Raw genomic sequence first — 12,727 nt, forward strand, 5'->3', positions numbered from 1 at the left:
TAGTAACTAGTTTGGAAAATAACTTTGCAAGGCGATCCTATTCTTTTCCAACAAGATGGAGCTCCACCACACTACTTTCTTGCAGTTAGACAGTGGCTAAATGACATAGTTCTTGGGAGATGATTTGATCGAAGAGGAGCAATATAATGAAAACCGCGATCACCCGACTTATCGCCTCCAAACTTCTACACATGGGGATGGGGGCATCTGAAATCGATTGTTCAGGAAATATAACCTCGAAATTGGGAAGAGAAGAATAACAGCTGGATGTAGAAAACTTCAGGAAAAAGTTTTTCGGAATGTTAGAGAGGAAACTTTATAACTGTCGACAAAATAATGGACATTTCGAACATTTAACTGAATATTAAATTCATTATTTTATTTCAAGTTTCATTTCAAAACACTTGATACTCTAATATCTTCACTTGATTTCACCAAAAGTATTGAAAAGAAAGCTCAAGTATGTGGTAATTTTGAAAAGATAGTTGAACGACCTTCGAAATGCGAAATCATACAACTTCCATTTCCATTTAAGAGTTTAGTCTAGCTTTTAAAATGTCCCTTTTTCAATAACTTGTTTATTTTTGCATATTCTTAGATTTTCTACAGGGACCGAAATAAAGCGGGTAGTTTGTTTTCAAATTGACACCCTGTATATTAAATTGTAAAATCCAAAACCCAAGAGGAGACATTTTTGCTATTAAGTTCTTAGAAATGAATTCGAATGAAAAAGTTGACAAAACATTTTGCTATGAATACTACATTTATGGATTCAACTCAATTATTGCTAATAAAGAAAAAAAAATTGGGAAACTCAAAATATTGAAGGTACAATGAAGGTACAAAATATTGAAGGTACTCACAAACTTCACGTAGATTATTCCGAAAAGTTCTTTCCTAGCAGTTAAGAAGTTATAAAATAAAATTATTTGGGCCCTACCAGTCAAAATGGAAGAAGCTAACAACTTGTAGCACATAGATCTAGAACTGGAATATAAACATTTCTCCTCATATTTCTCAAAACACCAAGTATGTAATATCTTGGGAAAAAGGCAGAGGATAATTTTAGAATTTTTGTTGAGAACATTCAACGTACCAGGAATTGCACGTTAAAAGGTAAGACCTGGGTAATCTTCAGTTCCCACAAGTCCCAACTTCCAAGGGTTGTCGTTCGTAAGGAGGCTACACCTGGCTACCGAAAAGCAGGTTTAAAGATGATTGAACATCATTTTTCGAGAATAATCATCCCAAAAATTGTACAAAAAAATTCTATAAGATTTTGATACTATTAGTGTAGTGACAAAGTATAATTAAAGCGAATTCTAGTGTTGACCTGAGTCAACAAGTCGTATACGTAATTCCGGCCTAGTCCAAAACGGAACACTATTAAAACAATTTAGACGCTTAGATCGTTTTTCTGAAGTTTCTGCCAGCAAAATCTAAATTCTGTGGTAGTTAGTTGGGAAATAGTGCCCAAAGCTGAATTGAAACGCACTTGTAGCTCACATCAAATATGGAAAAGTTCCTTTTTACTCACCTATTGTCTGCCTTACATATCGAAGGAAAGGATCTGCAACAATAAAAATAAGTTCAACGCACTTTCAGTAGCGTTATTAATATTATTAAAATGGAATGACATCCTGCTTAAAAATCATACATAAAACAATGATGTACTAAAAAGGAAACGCTAAGGAAGTCATGTCTATTGTTTAATCGATAAGCCTGATATTCACAGAAATGGTGGTATACAGGGTGTATTCGAAAGTTGTTTCGAAATCGTACCAAAAATAAAATTTAAAGAAACTCTTGACTTTTCTCTATGAGAGAAAAGAGAGTTGCATTTCGTGTTCAAAAATCTTGAAAGACTCAAAAATATGATCGATAGCCACTTGGATTTCTGATTATGTGAAGAAAGATGTATTATAATCATTTCAAAACACACAAAAATTGCAGCTGTTATTAATAAATTGAGATGAGAAAAATACGGATTCAGTTTTTTATTAATAACTCAAAAACTATCGACACTCATTATTTGTAATTTAAAATTAACATAATTTGATTAAATTAAAGGGATCCGCTCGCCCTTTACAGCATAAACATATTGCTGCTTGAGAGAGTGTATATGATTTTTTATAATATTAAATATTGATTAAAAAATTTGAATAAAAGGCGGTGTTATCTGAACACTTCAGAAAATTGCCTTTAGAGAAAAAATGTTATCCCGATTTTTCAAAAAGTTAACGACCAATTTTATTTCTCACCTCCGGTTTTACAAATATCGACACAAAAGTTTAAGAAATAGGTTTAAAAATTTTGCTGCTCGGAGCTTTTTTAACAAATGTTATATTACGGTTTTCGTGCACGATAGTGCTTGACGTTAGGTACATTTTTAGTCATTTGTTACTGAATTATTTATGAACAAACAAAAAATAAACAAATTTTTCTCACTTTTTGCCATTAAAAAAATCCTCGTATTTTTTTTTATTATTTATAATCGTTTTGTTATTTTTACATTCTTTCAATAATTAATCCAGTATTTATTTTTCATTTGAATCATATTTGGTGTTTCACAACAGAAAACAACAACAAAATGACTAAATACTGTATTAAAATTTATTTAAAATTTATCATTTAATTTTTTTAATTTAATTTTTTTGAAAGTAACAGCCATAAGTATGAAAAATAAGTACCTACCTTTTGAATTTTTCAAAAAAACCTTTTAATGTTACACGTTACCAACTGCTTAATTCATTAATAAACAAACTGATATAATTCTTTGGAAGATTTTTTTTTGTGGGGGACTCAAATTACTTCTGATTTCATTAAAAAAAGAAGATCTCCTGATGAGTTTCGATGTTTTGAGTTTGTTCACTAATGTTCCGGTTGATAAAACCCTAAGAATTGTAAAAACTACATATGAAGATGATATTAATCTAAAAAATAGAACAAAACTGAATGTAGGAGCAATTATGGAACTTCTGAAATTATGTACCAATGGCAATGGGCTCATCCTTGCCACATTACTGAGGTTGAAAATGGAAATATGAACCTCAAACGAAGTCTCTAAAAACATTCAGAATATATTATATTCATGTAGACTATCGCGCATGACATTTCCTTCTTTTGACGTAAGTCAAAAAGAATTGGAGCTATCAAGAATTTGAGGCGAAAGTTTAACAACGAAACGGAAAACATTGTTTCCCGAAACGTCGATCACTGAAGAAAGGTAAGTATAATTAATTATTTATTTTTTTCAATTGGTTTTTTTCAATTTGTAGGCAAACTTTATGAATACGACAAGTTACTATATGACTAATTGGATTCTTCAGTGTTTTATAATACGCAGTAACTTTTTCTGGTAGGTTATAAAGTTATTTGAGATCCGTTGATGGGATTTCAGGTCATTTTTATGAAAGTTCAAATAATCTTTCAAATAAATCGAGAACCGAATCTATATCTATTCTTGATCAGCCGTTATAGCAATTTTTTTATGAAGATCAAAGATTTTTGCCATTTTCGTATTTTCATGACTCATAACTTGTTAAGTAATGCGAATACGGTAATGATCCTTCATAACAACTTTGTTCAATGATGAAATATCCACTTAATTATCTATTACTCACTCCCATATCTCTGATAGTTTAAATTATATACAGGGTGATAATTTGAAAACTTACAATGGCTATATCTAAGCAACCAAATAAAATATAAGAAATCACTGAAAACAACTTTCATAATAGGAGGGGGAAACAAAATGATGTAATAGCTAACTTATTTTCACTTACCCCCTCGCCACCAGCCACCCCAACTTTATATTTTCAAATGGCATCCCTCCACTTGTGATACCTTATTTAAAAGCTCTTAAGGAATGAATGCACTTCAATGGTACCCTACAAAGCTACATTCGATATAGTAGTTTTTGATTTATCAAATAAAACACTATTTATTTAGATTAAAATTTTATTTTCTATTATCAATTTAAGAAATGTTTAAAATGATTTCCATTCTTTTCAAGAGAATAATAGCATCTATTCTCAAACTATTGACGCACATTGGCAAATGTTTCTTTGAAAATAGCTTGGCATTCTTGACTATTTTTTCCTTCAGTTGCTCTATTGAGTCAGGCTGCGTTTCAAACACAACAGATTTTGGGTGGCTTCAGAGGAAGAGATCAAGAGGAGATATGTCCGGGGATCTTGGAGGCCATTTATTAGGACCTCTTCTTCCAATCCATTATTATCTAACCATTGTCTAACTGGAACTATATAATAAGGAGGTGCATCATCCTGTTGAAAATGTAATAAATTTTCTTTTAAAGATGAATTGTCGTGTATGTCTCTCTGATTCTCTAACTTATGAACTATTCGAGGTTCGCCAAATCTTTCTAGCATCTTAGCATACATTTTTCCATTTAAATTTTCTTCTATAAATAATGGACCGATAATTGGATCTCCCAATATACCAGGCCAAACATTAGCTTTTTCAGAGTATTGCGTATGCTATTCTCTGAATAGTCGTGGGTTCTCATCAAAATTCAATCCTTCTGTCGAGGTCATCGTCACATAGTTCCTGAAGGATGTGCATTTTATATGAATGAAATGTATGTCTTTTAAGTACTTTCCTTACAGATTAGCGAGATAATCCTGTTGCTGTAGCTGCCTGACGAGTCGATAAAGTATGATTCATTACAAACTGTCCGAGTACTTCAATTTGTGTTGCTTCGTCCAGTAATCTTGCTGGATCCCTTTTTTTATATATGTACCAGTCAACTAAGTCAAATTTTTTCAGCTACAAAAACAAAAATAGTACAGGCGTCTTAACATTAACGCTACGATGCTAATAACAATGTTTTTACATATTTCTTAAATTAATGGTGAGTTTTCAGTGTCATTATTTTTCGGGTTCGAATGCCGTGGATTTTTGGAATTTGGAATCCTATCATCGGATAGTAATCCAGGATGTGTAAACCCCTGAAGAAGCGAATCGCGCCAACGACACGTCAGGAAGAAATTCAAAAAATCAACGGCCATCGAACCCAAAAAATACTGACACTGACATAGTATTTTATTCAATAAACCAAAACTTACCACATCGAATGCTGCTTTGTGAGGTACCATTGAAGAGCATTTCATAAGCACTTTCAAATAAGGTATCACAAGTAGAGGGTTTCCATTTAAGAATATAAAGTTAGGGTAGCTGGGGCGAGGGGGTAAGTGGAAACAAGTTAGCTATTACATCATTATGTTTCCCCCTTACTATTATGGTAGTTGTTTTCAGCGAATTCTTATATTTTATTTGATTGCACAGATATAGTGCATTGCTTTAATGCCCCCTTTTATTTTTTAAATGTGTCAACTGGAAGAATTGAAATTTGGGAAAATGAAATTAATGCATGAATGCTTCATTTTGAAGTGAAATTGACAGATGAAACTTTCAAGATGGCAACTGGGCGCCATTAAATGGAAAAGGCAGTCTTGTGACAAATCTTTTTGAAGCCCCTGCCAAATGCTTCACAACCCAATATACTATCAATATCTTCAATTACTACAAAATGGCGGAACTTTTAATAATTGCCTGAATACATTGACATTTAACTACATAATATGAGGTAATAAGCTTGAGGTCAGTTCGGAAGATGCTCGAAATGGTTGCCTTATATTTTTTGACATATGCACAGCTTACCCGATATTTCACGATCCATAAAAAAAGTCCAAAGGTGTCAAATCTAGCGAGCGGGCTGGCCATTCTGTAGGACCTCGACGGTCAATCCAACGACTGGGAAAAGTAGTATCCAAATAGTTTCTTACTTGTCTGGAGTAAGGTGGTGGTGCTCCATCTTGTTGGAATACAATATCCATATCGAATTCATTAGGATTCGCTGCAACGATTTCAGTAGTTTACAACATATTCAAATACAGTTCCCCTGTTAAATTTTGATCAATGAAGAGAGGTCCTACAATATGGTTTCCCAATATTCCTGCCCAAACGTTTAATTTTTCTGGATATTGGGTATGTGTTTCCCAGAAAACGTGAGGGTTGGTGTCACTCCAATAACGACTATTTTGTCTGTGAACATTGCCGGTTGAAAAAAATGTACATTCGTCACTAAAACAAATATTGTGGAGATAGGTAGGATGCCTTGCAATGGTTTCCGTCATGATTTCGCAGAATTCTGTTCCTCGATCAGGGTCATCTTCAGTCAATTGGTGTACCATTTTAATTTTGTATGGATAATATATCTTCAAAAGTCTCCACACAGTAGAAGGACACACCTCACATTCGTGACGGAATAAGTAGACTGTTCAGGATTTACCATCTCACCAATTATTTGCACTTGCTGTTCCTCCGGAATGGACCGAATTGACCATTTTAGAGATTGTTGACGTGGTACTTTTCTACTAGTAAAATCGAAAACTAAATAAGAATATTCTAACTGAACAATGACGTTCATTGTCGTACTGACATTTTTTGTCGTTTTTATAAACAAAAAATAACTTAACAAAACTTATCGGGTTGTTATAATTGCCATGAAGCACATGTGTTTGTCTTCAGGAGATTTAATGTTCCGTCATTTTGTAGTAGGTGAAGATATTGATTTCATATTCTAGGGTTGTGAAGTATTCGTCAGGAGTTTCAAAATGTGTCACTAGACCGCCCTTTCTATTTAATTTTTTTCCCAGATGGCGCCCAGTCGCCATCTTGAAAGTTTTATCTGTTAATTTCACTTCAAAATAAAGTTTTTCATGCATTAATTTCATTATCCCAAATTCCAATTTTTTGAGTTGACCTATTCAAAAAATAAAAGAGGGGGGGACATTAAAGAAATGCACTGTATAGCCATTGTAAGTTTTCCAATTGTCACCCTGTATGTGCCCTAATTACCATTTATGTAACTCATGTTTCATTTTTTTTATTGAATCATTTATTTATATTGTCCTATAATTTTAGTTTCTCCATATCTATGCCAAAGAGTTATAAAAGTTTGTATCTGAAAGAGCTGCTCTTTTATATTCGAAAATAAATAGATTATTTGTTAAATCTTTCATTAGTTTTAAAATAATCGATAACGGCACTTCCAGATATCTTCGACAACTCATTATGATTACGTCATAACAAAATATAAATAACTGATTCAATAAAAAACTGAAATATCATTTGAAAAGGAACCTGATTTCAAAAAATGTTTATTCAAACTCATATATGATTTGAACTATAAGAGATATATTGATGGGATTGAAAGATAATTTGGCAGATATTTCATCACTGAACAGATTGGAAAGCCATATTTGCATTAGGTAAACAAGACTTTTCTAAACACATCGCTATAACACCTCATCAACAATAGTTGCAAATTTGTATAACACCTGATCATCAATAGCTACAAGTTCGGTCTTCAACTCATTTCAAAGTTATTTAATCTCTCTAATAAAAGTGATCTGGAGGTCGATAATTATATCTCTAATCGTTAAAAAATGATATGAATTCAGATCCACGATCGATGAAATAACTCTTACTTTTATCAACTATAGACTTAGGTATTGTTTATTTAGATATTTTATATTCTTTATAATATGTACTATGTTATATTATCTTCATCAACTTCAGATTTAATTGAACCTACCCATCTAATTTCCTACGCACAGACTTGATCTTCTGTAGGTTTGCCCATTTATTCCCCTTCCCCGCTTATCTTCTGCACTGTGTCATATGTATGTACAAAAATGTAAAACAAGAGAATAAATTATTATTAAAAAATTATTATTATTATATGATATCAATATCTTAGTGCAATGATGTTTGTTAATCTCAGCCCATAGTTTTCACCCCCTATCCTCAGACCTCACAGATTCCGGGTCAAAATGTTGCCTACATACCCCTAAGGTAAGTAACGTATTTATTTGATTAAGAACAATATTGGAAAGCTATTTTCCCTTTGTCGCATTAGGCATATGTGTAGAACTTGTAAGTTCGACATATGCCATTGCGGACTTTTTTGTAACCATAAAAAAAAAAAATATTTGATGAATTAATTAGTTACATCTCAAGTTTCGCCTTTTTCAGGGCCTAACTGTAAGGGAAAGTGATGTTGTTAGCTAAATGAAGTTCAGATAAGGCTTTTTTGATGAAAATCTTGAAAACATATACTTTTGATATAATATGTACAGATGGGAAAACAAACGGAAGACAATCACAACAACACATCAAAATTTCTTCAACAACTAATGGTATTCCTTGATCTGCAATCTATTCTGTCGATAGTACCTGTCATTTAGCTGACATCTTTACTCTCCATTACAGTAGAGCATTGAAGAAAATGAGGTAATCGTCGAAACGTCTAAAAGTGTATATTGATTTCGATGTTGCTTATACTTACTAGGAAGACATTATTGTATAACGACTCGTTTTAAATATTCGTTTTTTTACGTTGTCGATCAACTCACTAAAGTTGTTTTTATTTCGTGTGAACATAGCGAACATAAGAAGTTGGATATTTTCCTCGAAAGTGAATGTTTACCTACTTGACATCTGTGACAAGGTACCTACCATCGACTTGCAAAGACTATTGAAAATCTTTGTTTTCATTTCCATGACAAATATATTATAATTCATTTTTTGGTTTTCTTAATTGAAAGCAAACATCTTCGGATCAAAGAATTGCCGCTTGAAAACATGCGGTAAACCAAATATTATTGATGAAATAAAATCGAATTAGCATCATTATATGCTTTATTTAAACAAAACAAACATTCTGTCGGGAGATATTCGGCCATTGTGAAACAATGCCTCCACACCTTTTATGAAGTCAAGTGGGCAGATCGTTTAGAATTTCATTTTCGCAGTCGGGAACATTTCACTGTAATTAAATAATTGATTACTACAGAGGCGTGTGAATTGAATTATTGCTGGATTGAGAAGGCTTCCAAAATAATACAAGGTGGCAACATAAAATATATTTGTAGGAAAATACTATGGTACATGCCATATTACGTTTTTTTCTCAACAGGCTGATATTATGTGGATCAGTGAAGTCTAGTAACTCCTCTTTTCATTTCAGGTTAGGGCCTAGTCACTAATAAAATCATAATATCAATTCAAACCTGTGAATTTCTATAGAAGCATTTATGCAAAGTTTCAAAATTGAGTCACAATTATATTTCAATCACTGACACTAGATGGAATCTAGTGTCAGTGATTGAAATTGTGAGACTGATAACTAGGCCTCTAGAGATCCGTATGATTCAAGTTTAATGACACCTAGATGTTTATTTCATGGCTGTCAGTTTTATCTTTATTAGTTTTATGGCTATTGGAAACAAATAAAAACAAATAAAATAGCTTTTTCGTTTCTCTCAAAGATTCTCACATTTGTTTTGTATAGATATGAAGAAGAAGAAAGCCAAAACGTTTGTTTCTCAAAAATTGATCTCTCCTAAAAATATACCCCTTTCATTTTGATACAGTGCATTTCTTTAATGCCCCCCTTTATTTTTTGAACGGGTCAAATCAAAAAATTTAAATTTGGTTTAATGAAATTAATGCATGAATACTTTATTTTGAAGTGAAATTGACAGATGAAACTTTCAAGATGGCGACTGGGCGCCGACTGGGAAAAAAAATAAATGGAAAGGGGGTCTTGTGACACATCATTTTGAAGCTCCTGACGAATATTTTACAACCCTAGAACATGAAGTCAATATCTTCACCTACTACAAAATGGCGGAAAATTTAATAATTTCCTGAAGACAAACACATTAATATCGATATTTCTAGAAATATTCCTTTTTATCTGCCATATGGCAATTCCAACAGCCCGATAAGATTTGTTAAGTTATTTTTTTTTATAAAAACATCAAAAAATATTAGTACGCCAATGAACATCATTGATTAGTTAGAATATTCTCATTTAGTTTTCGGTTTTACTTGTAGAGAGGTACCACGTCAACAATCTCTAAAATGGTCAATTCTCGTTCTTTGGAAGGAAAAATTCAAGCGATTTTTATTTATAGTGCGACGCGTAACTTTCACGAGACCGAAAGGGTTTTCAGTAAACGTTTTCCGAATCGTAGAAAATATTTGAGGGAACTTGTATTCAAATTCAGAACTACCGGTAGTGTACATAACAAAAAGCCCTCAGGTCATCCATTCATTCCGGAAGAACAGCAAGTGCAAATAATTGGTGGGATGGTAGTAAATCCTGAACAGTCTACTTATTCCGTCGCGAATGTTTGTGAGGTGTCTCCTTCTACTGTGTGGATACTTTTGAAGAGGAATAGGTATCGTTCATACAAAATTAAAATGGTACACCAATTAACTGAAGATGCCCCTGATCGAAGAACAGAAATCTGCAAAATCATGACCTACCTATCTCCACAATATTTGTTTTAGTGACGAATGTACATCTTTTTTAAACGGCAATGTTCACAGACAAAATTGCCGTTATTGGAGTGACACCACCACCACCTTACTCCAGAACCACCACCTTACTCCAGACAAGTAAGAAACTATTTGGTTACTACCTTTCCCGATCATTGGATTGGATATACGGCAGATAATAATAAATATTTGTAGAGTACGTTACTGTGTTCGAACATGTTCGGCGTGAAATATTGGATAGGCTGTTCATATGTCAAGAAGTTCAAGCCAACCATTTCGAGCATCTTCTGAACTGACGTCAAGCTTATTACCTCATAGTATATAGTTAAATGTCAATGTATTTAGGCAATTATTGAAAGTTTCGCCATTTTGTAGTAATTGAAGATATTGACATATTCTAGGGTTGTGAAGTATTTGTCAGGAGCTTCAAAAAGATGTGTCATAAGACCCCCCCTTTCCATTTAATATTTTTTTCCCAAATGGCGCCCAGTCGCCATCTTGAAAGTTTCATCTGTACATTTCACTTCAAAATAAACCCAAATTTCAATTTTTTGAGTTGACCCTTTCTGAAAATAAAAGGGGAGGGGACATTAAAGAAATGCACAGTATGAACGAACCATATCGTTGTAATATAAATGTGAATAAAGACGTGGTTCCATGTCACATCAACCGCTCCGAAGACTGAAATGAAAGATTAGGAAAGAAAAGAAAAACAAAATAAAATGAAACAAATAATAAACCAAAAATTGGAGAAGGCGAAACAAAGAAAAAAAATTAAATTGAATTAAAAACAATTCCAAAGGAAAAATAATTAGGCATTGATGGAATTTTTTCATTTCCTACAAAAAATTCACTGGATAGAATGTATTTTTTTTGATATCAGAATATTAATATGTAAAATATGATTAAAATTCATTTTAATCACCTAATGAAAATCCTGAATCATTCCAAAGGGATGCACAAAAGAAGCACCTCGAGTGCTTAGGAGAACCCTTGGGATAATAAAGGAAAACTTTTATAATAATGTATGTTTATCTAAGTATCATTTTATATCGACTTGAAAATAAAATTGAAAAATTGAAAAAAAAATTAAAATTTTGAGTTTGGGACATTGTTCAACATTGAATTTAGAATCGATTATTAACTGTGAATGTTGTGGTGATGGTTGATGTGGTTTCACTTAAAAATGTATGATGGAGAAAATGCAAGAAATGTTTTATTCAAATTATTTGTATTATGGGTGGAATTAGCTTCGCTCTATCATAAAGTAGTTTCTTGCTGAATTGATTATCTGAAAAAAAATCGAGCATGATTTTCCTTTCTATAAACACTTTTAACAAGATCTGTACATTTTATTGAGGATATTACTCACCAATACTATAGATTGCAATATAAGCTATTATTATATACTACAACCCTCATTAGTTAAAACTTATAAGAGATAAGGATTAACGAGGCATTTCTCTTAACGTGCGATTATTAGCACAATACTTCGCATAATTTGTAATTTTCACAAAACTTGCATTAGCAAACACCACTGGTTTTTATTGATACACAACATAACTCATTAGATTTTATGAGTAAATTAATGACTACCTCAAATATCACTTAGCGATTAAACGTACCATTAGGTTTCTAATTGATGGAAAATTTTATAATTAGAATACATACAAAATTTAGTGTTGATAAACATTTAATACAAAGCATTCATTCAGAAAAAAAAAAACATAGACATAACATTTTGTGACTTTATGCAAGAGTTTAAAAATCATTGAACATAATAACAGGAAATCAGTTATATACACAATATACAGCATATATCATGAAGTTGAAAAATGATCTGTGTTCTGAACTGATATTTTATTTTTTATCGATTTTTCTGGAGATTTTCACCTTTCACAATCGAAAAAAAATATTTTATACGGATGTAGAAAGGGTAAACTTTCAAGTTCTCCTCGATGAGTAGAAAAATTAACTATTTATCAGTAGTACACGATAACTTTGCTTATTAAAAATAAGAGCTACTGTTCAGACTATGAAGATACTTATCTTTACTCTTCAGAGGCCAAAAATCTGTTTCCGTCTTCAGAATTGAAAAAAATTCAAATGCAATGTTTCCTTCGACTCGTTCAATTTCATAATTTCCTCGATAGATGTCGAAGAACACTAATAAATAGTACATATCCCTTTCTAGAAAATACTTTGAACTTACATAGTAACATATCGGAATGCATTATAGAAGTTTGCCTTTTCGAAACCTCCAATACATTATTTTCCAGATTGTGAACGATAAAAAAACACTTATATTCTACACAGAAAATGACTTTCGTTTGAAATTTTGAGAACTGATATT

The 12,727-nt window shown here is 32.2% G+C and overlaps 1 protein-coding gene across 2 annotated transcripts in view; it reads right to left on the reverse strand.

Moving 5' to 3' along the window:
* Nucleotides 1–12,727, reverse strand: part of form3 (FH2 domain-containing protein formin 3) — a 240,731-nt gene that overhangs the window by 73,991 nt on the left and 154,013 nt on the right. Inside the window, exon 3 of one of the 2 annotated variants that reach the window (XM_074182294.1) lies at nt 1,538–1,570. The exons of the other annotated variant lie outside the window; for it this stretch is intronic. The gene's annotated coding sequence lies outside the window, so the exon portion shown is untranslated. The remainder of the gene's footprint in view (nt 1–1,537; nt 1,571–12,727) is intronic. 2 annotated transcript variants of the gene reach the window in all.

This window comes from Leptinotarsa decemlineata, unplaced genomic scaffold (assembly GCF_025532065.1).
Source record: "Leptinotarsa decemlineata unplaced genomic scaffold, Ldec_3_MD MMD2_tig00026328_RagTag_RagTag, whole genome shotgun sequence".
In the NCBI taxonomy this organism is placed as follows: domain Eukaryota; kingdom Metazoa; phylum Arthropoda; class Insecta; order Coleoptera; family Chrysomelidae; genus Leptinotarsa; species Leptinotarsa decemlineata.